Source organism: Pistacia vera, unplaced genomic scaffold (assembly GCF_008641045.1).
Source record: "Pistacia vera cultivar Batoury unplaced genomic scaffold, PisVer_v2 Contig1117, whole genome shotgun sequence".
In the NCBI taxonomy this organism is placed as follows: domain Eukaryota; kingdom Viridiplantae; phylum Streptophyta; class Magnoliopsida; order Sapindales; family Anacardiaceae; genus Pistacia; species Pistacia vera.
The window spans coordinates 259655-269960 of record NW_022195157.1 but is presented as its reverse complement, the minus strand read 5'-3'; the positions used below and the strand labels follow the sequence as shown (position 1 = coordinate 269960).

Genomic DNA, 10306 nt, shown 5'->3' with positions numbered 1-10306 from the left:
TTAACTAAAGCTTGCAAGATGAAATTTCAGAAAATCAATTCAAGTAAAAAGGGTAGGGTTTTGACTTCATTCGGATTCTATCGGTTAAACCTAAAATTGCGCTACATTCACATTCGTATGCATTGATTGTAAACCGAACTCACTAAGGTGTCAGACATACCTTCTTAGGCTGTGTTTCCCTATTCTTCCTTGTTAACCTTCCGCACCCAACAAATTGAAGGTTAACAATTCCAAACTCCTTAAGCACAAGAATTCCTACAATGATTTCATTAATTCTTGAATCTATCTCTAGCATCCAATACTATAATGGTGATTACCCAAGAAGCCTAACATGAGTCATTTCTCAATCATCCAAACTCATTAAGCAAAAGAATCCTACAATGATTTCATTAATTCTTGAATCTATCTCTAGCATCCAATACTATAATGGTGATTACCCAAGAAGCCTAACATGAGTCATTTCTCAATCTCATCATGTTCATCACATAAAGCATTAAAAATCAGAGTAAACACACAATCAACACATAGTCATATGAATATAATGTGATCAATTATTAACCCATTAGAAATCCAAATTACAATCAAAACCCTAATCCAAAATGAGTTAGTTCATAGCTAAATTAACACTACAATTAAGAAAAACTAAAATAATCAAGTTCAACATAATGAAAAGTAAGAGAGAGGATAAGAAATCTCCCCAATTGATGAATCCTCTGGTTCAAATTCAGATCTTCACCTCTTTCAATTGCTAAAAAATCTCTAAGTTTAATCCAAAAATAATGTAAAAGTTGCTAACCCTACTTCCTCCACCACTCTGGGCAAAAAGGTTAAGTTTTTCTTTTATACCTCGCCCTAAATTTCTCAGAAAAATACGCACAACGTAAAACTATGCATTTTACAAAACTGAAAATCATGACTGTCGCCGCGGCGAAGAAGAAACTTCGCCGCGGCGAAGAAAGCCTCAGACTTGTTCTTTTCTGCCGTACTTCGCCGCGGCGAAGAATAAATCTTCGCCGGGGTGAAGCAACTTGAAAGGTTCTAAAATTACAAAACTGCCACTCTGCTTGCTTCTTTGCTTTCTTCTTTGCTTTCTTCTTCGATTCTCGGTGCTCTCCCTTTCAAACAAGCCTCATCGTGCTTTATCCTACTTCTGAACTCTCTTAACTTCTGAGATCCACTAACTTTCTGAGTCGAAAACTTCCAATTTTGCCCTTATTTGATCAAAATGTTCATTTTAACCTGAAACACAAAACGTAAAGAATTAAACAACAATTCAGGTCAAAATGCAGCACAAAGTACCTGAAATCCGAATAAAAAAGACTACTGAAAACTGTATAATCCACGGATTATCATATACACTTCGCTTTGGCTAACAAGGTTCCGACAAACAGTGGTTTGATTAAAATCATGGTGATGGAAGGCATACATGACTTAATATACTTTAATTGAAGGTTTGTTATTTAATGCCTCACCAGATTATTATCTTCGTTAGAATGACATTGTTTGGCATGTTATTGAACATTCAACCTTAGCATGCATTCTAAACAGAATATTAAAACGTGTCGGTACATGGCCCAATTAAAACTGATTTCCTCGAGCCTAGAGGAATCGATAGGTCAGCTACGGGTCCTGTAATAAAATCATCAGTCTTCAAGTATGATCGTCTCTTCCTTGATCTGTCTTCAAGTACATTAAAAAAATATCATTCTAAATTTATAGTGAGAATAATTTTACAAAATTCTTTGCATCAATAAATTTAGAAACCTCGATTTACATTCGAGAAGAATGAGATGAGAAAATAATGTACATCGAGAAGGGGAGAAAGGAAGGACACGTAGGTCATACTTAATAAATTACTACCATACATACCCCGAAAATTAAAACATTCACCATAGGTCTAAGGCTCATGTACCGGGCACCATGCAATATACAAACAAGTACATGACATTTTTTTCAAAAACAATCAATTTTTGAATTGGGTGGGTGAATTATTAATTATCCCTTGACAATTTGTAGATCTACAATTTGGTCTAAAACTTTTGAAACTTTTCACTTTGGCCCCTACGCACTCGAAAGTGCGCTCATTGTGACGACATATTAGATTGCTGTAGCGTGTGCTGATTTGCGTCGCGTACATGCACCGTGTGCGATCGCCGCAATGATGGATTATATCGCCACGACGAGCGCTGATTTTTGTCAGCGCACACCTTAGACTGCGATTGCCACGGCGATGAGTTATATCACCATAGCGAGCGTTGATATTCAATCAGCTATTGCGCTAAGGACGATCACCACGGTGATGGGTTATATCGCTGCGGTGAGTGTTGATTTTGCAATCAGTGAGTACAGCAAACAACGCACACCGCGACGATGGTTTATATTGCCGCGGCGAGCGTACACTGATCTGTAGCATCAGATCAATTCAACCGGCCACCAAAAATATGCCAAACAGATTTTGCAATCAATCTTAACTTCTGATTTCAACAAAAATCCATAACCCAATATACCAAAATTGCAAATCATCAACAAATTAAATTAATCAATTAATTGATTTCTTAAAACATGCTTTCATGGCAGATTTTGTGCAGATTCATCAAGGCAACATGTTATCAATAAAAAACATGTAATCAACCCTTCACAAAAACTGTAAAATTTGGTACCCTAGGCTCTGATACCACTGTTAGGAACTGATCATACATGGCAGTGGAAAACAAAAATTATTTACATCATAGATCGTTCCTTAGAACCAAGATCAGGGCACAAATTTATAGTTTATATATTATATTATAATCTGCAAAAAAAAAAAAATCAGTTTAGAGTTTAAGAAATCATACGCACGTTTGGAGGCTCCTCCAACTTATCTTTGAACGGATTTCGCTACCGACCCAAGAGTAGGATCGAACCAATGTAGTCCACACGAAGACAATCCCAAGGAACTAAAGAGGGATTTGCTAGATCCTCTTTAGCCTTAAGAACCAAGATGAAATCAAAAGAGATTTAATTCAAGCAAAAAGGCAATCTGGCATGGGAAGAAGAGAAAGGTGCTGGAATATTTTATGTTAATGATTGAATGAATTCAATTATTTAATTCACAAAGTGGTGCACTTATATAGTGCACACTTTGCCCTATTCCATCATGGAATAGGCTTGGGCTCCAACCCAAACACTCCTTGTATCCAAACAGCCCCATTCAGATATTTTTAATTTTAATTATCATTATTCAATTCAATTCAATTAATATATATTCATTTAACAATAATGATAATTTATTTAAATATATGCAAACACATATTTAAACGTAATCTCACTTAGATAATTTTAATATCAAATTAAATAAAGGCTACGACCTCAGCAAATTTAATTGCACTGTGAGATTACCAAAATACTCTTTTGCCTTAAAAGACGAAAACACCCTTCTTAAAAACTGGTTCTTAAATTATCTTCTATGTGTGTGACCCATCGGCTCCTCATCATACCGGTAGTGTATAGTATCGCAATTAACACCAATTAATCGTCTCCACTACACACAGACCAAGATTGGCGCCTAGCAAGGCATCATGGCCACTCGATAGATTCAGATTCAAAGAAGCAGCTACCTGTCAACGATATGATCACCGTACAATTCAATCCTTGCATCATCCGTTACCTCAACGAGACCGAGGCATAGAAATAGTGTCAACCTCAGTTACTCTCGATATGTATGTATTCAGTTACTAGACCAATGACCAGAATTATAAACTGAATAGAGCAACAAGTCAATCACACTGTGGCCACAGTTTTAGTGTCATTGCCATTTACTGAATTGTGCCGTGAGATAACTTACCTCGTACCCAAGATTGATGAATCCTCTGTCGATCCACCATAGTGTTGATACACTCCTTGATGTAGCCAATCACTACCGTATTGACAGCTCTGAATAGAACTGCATTGGGCTAATGTCAAACTGCACCAATCGATGCACAAGACCTTCTGGTGATCTCAAGTTTAAGGATCACATGCACCATCATTCGTTAGAGGATTTGTTCCATAGACACTGGGGTTACCATCCATATGGAATCCTTTGGTGGGTTAGTCCAGTGAACTTGCCTACAGCAAGCACCCATGTGTTGCACCAGGTTGTCACCAAGCAACCTTGACAAGTGAGATCAATCACTGCCTTTCGACAGGGTCGTTCAACACTAAGATAGCCTTACAGTATTATCTGTGCCCTTACTTCAGAATAATACTAGGGCTACGAACGTTTCTAGAATGGCCACCATATGTACTCATAGGGCTCTCACTATCAAGATTTGAAACACTTGATACCCTCGTCACGATTCTACCATTCTAAGGACATATATCAATACATACAATGATGGTTTACGCGATATAGAATAAAATGCCTTTTATTGATCAATGAACATTATTACAAAGAATCAATTCTACAATAATTGATTGGCTCTAGGCCATCTACTCTAACACTGGCACATTCTGAATCTCTGGTTGTAGGACATAACTACTACGCACTACATGAGCTATATACCTTGAGCACCCTTTTCTTAACATCTTTCTGGCATTAACACTACTGATCAACATACTAAGCTGGTGACCCTCGCCGAAATTAAACTTATAACCATCATCAAGATTGAACCTCACTTTCTTGTTTCGACAATCAATCTCTACTCCATATCTCCCCAAGAAATCCATGCCCAAAATTACATCAAAACCAGGCATATCAAAAACTATCAAATCCACTAGTAACTTCCTTCCATGGATCAATACGGGAAGCCTCTCCTGAGTGACCACACTAACACCATCTGGTAATTCTATTTTAATAGGACAATACACTCTATTAGGTTTCAACCTAATCTCTCTAAGATCCCAAGTGTAATAAATGAATCTGTGGCTCCAGAATCAATTAATGCATAAAGGGGAATAGAGTGAAAGAATAGCTGACCAGTCATTACGGATGGGCTAGCTTCAGCTTCACTTTAAGCTACTGTGAACACCAGAGCATTAGTACCTCTGGATGTTTGTGCTACGGGTGCAGGAGGAGCTTTGCAATCCTTCATCATTTGCCCTGGTTGATGACACCTGTAACATACATTTCGGCCCAAATCGTTTTGACACTCCCCAGAATGATTCATTCCACACTTCTAACACTGGGGAACTTTAATTGTTCTTGGCCTTTTATTTTTCCAATTCCTATTGTTCTTCTTGGGTTGAAATCTCATCTTATTCCTTATTTTCTATTATTGGGGGCATCCACTCTATCTCTCTGTGGAGCGGGAGGAGGAACACTAGGCACCTCCTATTGATGGCATTATGGGGGTTAACTTGTTCACAAAAATTTTTGCCCGTAAGGCTCTCTCCAATGCTTCACTGTATGTCTGAGGGGGCTGGGCACCAGCCATCACATCTCGGGCTATTTCTGGTTTCAGCCTATGCATGAACTTATCCCTCCTTAACTGTGGTGTGCTCACGACACTTGGCGGAAACCTTGCCAGGGAATTAAATCTCACTGAATTGGTGCCCTGCTGCAAATTGATAAACTCTTGGATCTTTTCATGGACCCTATTAACTGTTCTATATACTGCCTCAAACAATCTTCTGAAATCTCCCCAAGACATAACTGCTATATCATGAGTATCTTCCATCAACTCCCACCAAATCCGGGCATCACCTCGAAATAAAAAACTAGCATACCGGATCTTCTACTGGTCTGTCATGGGAAACAATGTCATCATACGCTCCACGGACCTAATCCACTCTTCTACCACCACTAGGTCCGTCATACCTCTAAATGCTGATGGCTGATGTTGACTAGGTAGCTCATAAATAGGCTCAAGACGGCTCTGTCCTATAGGGGGTATCGGTCTCTCTCTCTCTCCCGATACAACAACTAGGGTCTCAACTCTCTCCGGTATCTGTCTTCCCTTATTCTCTCCCAATACTTGCTGTATAATATTCCGTATCCTCGCTTCATCGAGGACAAGATGAGTAGATTCTAATAGGTTGGAAGGTTCACCCGTACGCTCACTGCCTGCTCGAGTTCTACGTCTCATATACAAACACCAACACTTTTAATCAACTCAATTATCTCATCTACTATAAGTAAGGAAAGAAATAACTTACAGCGGTCGGCTACGGAACAATAATACAATGGGAGAGGCACACTGTCAAATCATTCTAATAAAAGCTCCCAAAACCTTTGCTCTGATACAAAAAATGTAATGTTTTCTCTCTCTAGCTAGTATACAAGTAAAATAAACAATAACACTCATATAGATGGAAAATTATACATGTAAATGAGTATACATACAAAAATTGGGCCCATTTCTTTTATTATACACAAAACTATACATTAAAAATTAAAAGTGCTAAAAAATAAACTTGACAGTGGTTGCTAGACCCTTTCGCTCATAACGTTCCCTCCAACCACATCTTACCTCCTACCTGCAAAAACAATGAAAACAACGGGGTGAGCACTAATTGCTCATTAAGTAAACCCGCTAAGCTACTTCTGTATTTCCGTTGTTCAAATTCTGAATTTCTTTCTTTACAAGCATTTCTCTCTTCTTCTCTATTTTTTCTATTCTTTCTCTCTGTTCTTTCTCTATTCTTTTTGTGTTCTTTCTCTATTCTTTTTGTGTTCTTTCTCTCTGTTCTTTCTGTGTTCTAGTTTCTCACTTACTGACATATAAGCACCACTAGAAAACTAATTCTGAATAACATAAATGACATGATGCATGTGCATAAATGCATACAATAAGGCATTTTCTTTACTGTTTTTTGTTTTATGTTGCTCTTCTTTCTTTCTTTTCTATGTTCTATGCTTTCTTTCTTTCTTTTTATTCTATTCTTTCTGTTCTTTCATTCTATTCTTTCTATTCTTTCTTTGCTGATCAGACTCGGTTGAGGCATGGATTCGGAACCCTGGCCATATGAGTGGGTACAGTTCTCATCAACATACACTTCTAACGGACTGTACAATTCTTCTTTCTATTCTGTAGCTGCTCTTGAAAGCGATGTGCATGTAGATATATTCTATTGGTATAGTTCTCATCCACATGCACTTCTAGCTAACTGTATTCTCATCCAGATGCACTTCTAACGAACTATACACTTTCTTCTTTCTGATTCTGTGGCCACTCACTGAAGGTAGCGTGCATGTACGGCTATTCTCTTCTGTCACTCAAGGGTTCCCTCTCGCAACAACCTATTCTTTTCTTCTTTTAAAGCATTCTTTAATAGCTTCTCTTTCTTTCCCTTTATTCTTTAAGTTCTCATACATATGTATATGTATGCATGTAGATGGCTCATGCTTGTTATTCTTTCTAAATGCAAGAATGCCATGTAGCATAAAAATAAGTCATTCTCTACCATCTACAAGCTCATATCAAAATCACAAGTGAATAAACTCATGCATACACTTCTCTTGGACATTTCATCAAAAATATTGCATACACACTCAAACTCTAATTTGGCTACACTTCTACTTCTTTCTCAAGCCACCAAATTTGGAGTAAAACTCCCTTAAATTAATACTAAACCTGGGCAGGAAAATACACTCCATAAATTCTACTCAAACTCTTTCTATATTCAACCAAACTTCCATCAATCACCATACAACAAACTCCTCTTCTCATGGCTGAATTCTACTCATCAATAAACATCAATCTCATCAACAATTCTCATAATCATAAGCACATACATACATGTAAAAATTCTCTACTCAATTGATCATAACTTGGGTTGGATTTACTTACCTTGAAAGTGAGCAACTCAACCCTCTAGTCTTCTCTTGACAAAACTTTCTTTCTCTTACACCCTATTAACAACAACCATAAGAATTCACCACTTAACAAAAATTTAAAACTCATATCTTGGTGCAAGAGTCTTACCTTGTGGCTTAGGATTGCAAATCTTCCCAACTTAGACCAAAATCTATGAAATTCCCTTGAAAAGGTGATAATCCGAGGATTATACTAGTTTATTTAAGCTTTTAGAATTTGATAATCCGAGGATTATACTAGTTTATTTAAGCTTTTAGGCCAGATTTCAGATACTTCTTAGTTATTTTTGCCTGAATTGCTACTTAATTCATTACATTTCGTGTTTTAGGTTAAAATGGAAATTTTGAGCGAATAAAGGTAGATTTGGAGTTTTTGGACTCAGAAGCAACCGGAGGGCAATTTTGGAATTTCAGAATTCTTCAGAAGCTTCGCCGTAGTGAAGGTTGTTCTTCGCCACGACGAAATGGGCCAATGACGCACCAGATTTAGCTCTTTTGTCGCCGCGGCGAGATTCCTTCTTCGCCGCGGCGAAGTCTGCATACTCCACTTTTTGTAAAACGCACAATTTCGTTTTTAGGCTAAGTTGTAAGATTTTGGGCTAGGTATAAAAGAAATACTTAGTCTTTTTGTTTAGGGCATTGGTGGAGAGATAGACAACAATTTTTACATTTTCTTAGATTCATTTTTAAGTGATTTTGGATTAACAAAGTGTGAAGATTCGAGGTGAAATTAGTGGATTCATCAATTGGGAAGATTATTTTCCTTTTCTCTTGTGTCCATGATGTTGAACCTGCAATTTTTCGTTTCTTTTAATTCTTTTATTGATTTAGCCATGAACTAACCTATTTTGGGTTAGGGTTTTGATGTAGTTCGAATTCTAATGGGTTAGAGAGTTGATGATTATTAATTTCATATGATTTTGCTTTGATTGTGTGATTATTCTGTATTTATTGTTTTTATGTGTTGAACATGATGAGATTGAGAGATAATTCATGTTAAGCTTCTTGGGTAATCACCATTGTATTATTGGATGCTAGAGATAGATTCAAGAACCAATGAAATCAATCAAGGATTCTTGTGCTTAAAGAGCTTAGATTTATTAACTTTCAATTTGTTGGTGCGGAAGGTTAATAGGGAAGAGTAGGAAAACATAGCCTGAGAAGGTATGTTGGACACCTTAGAGAGTTCGATTTACAATCAATGCATGTGACTATGATTTTAGTTTAATTCTTTAGGTTTAACCCATAGAGTCCGAATGAAGTCAAAACCCTATCCGTTTGTTTGAATTGATTTTATCCATATTTTTAATCTTGCTTTCATAGTTAAATTCCATTTTAGTAAAATTTTGTTTTAGTTTTAGTTTAAATTGCTCCCTTAAATCCAAAGAATTCGATTACTTCAACTAGAAAACGGTAGTAAACTTATTGCTTAGCAACAATCCTCGTGGGAACGATACTCACTCATCACTCTATTACTTGTGCGACTAGTATACTTGCTACATATTGCATGTTGTAGGAAACACGCAACAAGTTTTTGGCATCGTTGTCGGGGATTGAGTTTTAAGTTAACATTGAGTTTTTCTATAGTTAGCTAGATTGAAGTTTTAATTTTTGTTTTCAATTTTCAGTTGGTTTGTGATCTCACTTTCTTTCGTAATTTTGTGTAGTTTATGCGAAAAGCGAGACGTCAGCTAGTGGTTCCTGTTGATCTTGAGATTGAGAGAACCGCCAGACGACTTAACAGAGAGAGAAGAGAAAGAGAGGACATAGTGGTTGGAACAGAAGAAATGGTTGTTGAAATGGCAGAACCAGAAAACAAGACACTAAGGGAATTCTCAGTTCCCACGGTTAATGGCAGTGGGTCGAGTATTTCTAGGCCTACGGTCCAAGCCAACAACTTTGAGATTAAGCCGGTAATCATTCAAAGATCCAGTAGTCGATAAGGTTTAATGGTGATTTGAAGGAAGATCTGAATCAGCATATTGCGAACTTCTTGGAAATCTGTGACACCTTTAAGTCGAACGGAGTGTCAGATGACACCATTAGGTTGAGGTTATTCCCATTCTTATTGGGGGATAAAGCAAAGGGGTGGTTAATGGCACTACCAGCGGGGACTATCACAACTTGGAATGATCTAGCACAGAAGTTCCTGACCAAGTTCTTCCCTCCAGCAAAATCAACAAAACTAAGAAATGATATCACATCATTTCTACAAGATGAATCCGAGTCATTGTATGAGGCTTGGGAGAGGTACAAGGAATTGATGAGGAAATGTCCACACCATGGGTTGCTAGTTTGGCTTCAAGTCCAAACTTTCTACAATGGACTGATGGGTAACGTGCAAACCATGGTGGATGCACCATCAGAAGGAGCTTTACAGAATAAGACACTAGAGGAGGCTTATGAGTTGCTTGAGGTTTTGGCAAGCAACAACTATCAAAGACCAAATAAGAGAGCAATACCAAGAAAATCTACGGGTCTTCATGAAGTTGATGCCTTCATAGCTATCTCAGCCCAACTCACGGCACTTCA

The 10306-nt window shown here is 37.5% G+C and overlaps 1 non-coding gene across 1 annotated transcript; it reads right to left on the bottom strand.

Moving 5' to 3' along the window:
- Positions 1-9956: 9956 nt before the first annotated feature.
- LOC116141665 lies at positions 9957-10063 on the bottom strand. Its single transcript, XR_004129852.1, has one exon. It is a non-coding gene; the product is annotated as a small nucleolar RNA R71 (small nucleolar RNA).
- Between the last annotated feature and the right edge of the window lie 243 nt (positions 10064-10306).